Raw genomic sequence first — 1417 nt, forward strand, 5'->3', positions numbered from 1 at the left:
CAGATTCCCGCATGCGCCCGACCGGGATCCACCCGGCACGCCCACCAGGGGAGACGCTCTGCCCACCAGGGGGCGATGCTCTGCCCCTCCTGGGTGTCGCCATGTTGTGATCAGAGCCACTCTAGCGCCTGAGGCAGAGGCCACAGAGCCATCCCCAGCGCCCGGGCCATCTTTGCTCCAATGGAGCTTCGGCTGCGGGAGGGGAAGAGAGAGACAGAGAGGAAAGCACGGCGGAGGGGTAGAGAAGCAAATGGGCGCTTCTCCTGTGTGCCCTGGCCGGGAATCGAACCCGGGTCCTCCACTCGGTAGGCTGACGCTCTACCGCTGAGCCAACCGGCCAGGGCCACTTTTAATTTCTATAGAATGATATACAACATTCTTTTCATCTTTCCTGATAGGACAATGTTCATAAGCATATGCATCTTTATCATAGTGGTTATTTATTCCTAAGTCAGGCTACAAATTATTATCAATATTATGTCATCTAGATGTATTATTACCCCTCCTCCCACAATTTCTTTTCCATAGATTCTTTAGTTGGTAAGGTAGCTCTGTGGTTGAGAATCACTGTGTAGAGTATTTAGTTTTCAATGGGAAAAATATATCTTATTTGCCATCAGTAAAACATAAACTTTAATGTCATTTTACATATGCTTATAGTTCTATAGTGATTGTGATTAGCGTACTTCCTGTAAATCTCTCATCTGAGCAGCAGCTTTGTCTTGTAGAGGAAAAAGGACATTTTATCTTCTACTCATGAGGCTTGGTGGCAGCTTTTGTTCTTCCAGATACAGATTCCCTTCAAGAATAAATGTGTATAATAATTGCAATTTTTATTCCCACCACATATCTTAAGGCACAGATCCCTGAGATATGTTCTGCCTTAGCATCGATTCATAACTTCTGTTAATGCCTATCATTACCATTTGGTGCACAGATTTCACCTCCAGTTAAAACACTGTACCTACTGCCAAAAAGATAGAATGGTAGAGTTAGCTACTCAAGCGAGGATGCTAGACTCGTTTCAACAACAACAACAAAAAAAAAAAAAAGAAAAAGAAAATAAATCTAAGATTTGTGTTGTGCTTTATTTAAGCAGCTGAATAGTAAAGCTTAGAATTTCATGTGCAAGTGTCAGTCTCACAGATGCTCAGTGTTTTAGCTTTCTTCCTGCTTCACAAGCTGGATCACAATATATGTCTTTGTCTCTGCTTCATTTCTTATTCTTCTGAAAGTCAGTGGTAATGCTGAGTTCTGATGATTCCTCCCCTCAAAACAAAATTAGGGTATCTCCTTAAAGTCTTTAAGGCCCTAAATGACAACAAAAAAGGACATTGCTCAAAGATCACTGCTAGATTAAAATAGTACTGGGACTGTAACATAACACTGTCAGAATCATTCTCACAGGGAGCACTCT

At 42.6% G+C, this 1417-nt stretch overlaps 1 non-coding gene across 1 annotated transcript; it reads right to left on the reverse strand.

Moving 5' to 3' along the window:
* Positions 1 to 268: 268 nt before the first annotated feature.
* Positions 269 to 344, reverse strand: TRNAG-ACC (transfer RNA glycine (anticodon ACC)). Its single transcript has one exon. It is a non-coding gene; the product is annotated as a tRNA-Gly (tRNA).
* Between the last annotated feature and the right edge of the window lie 1073 nt (positions 345 to 1417).

Source organism: Saccopteryx bilineata, chromosome 6, assembly GCF_036850765.1.
Source record: "Saccopteryx bilineata isolate mSacBil1 chromosome 6, mSacBil1_pri_phased_curated, whole genome shotgun sequence".
In the NCBI taxonomy this organism is placed as follows: domain Eukaryota; kingdom Metazoa; phylum Chordata; class Mammalia; order Chiroptera; family Emballonuridae; genus Saccopteryx; species Saccopteryx bilineata.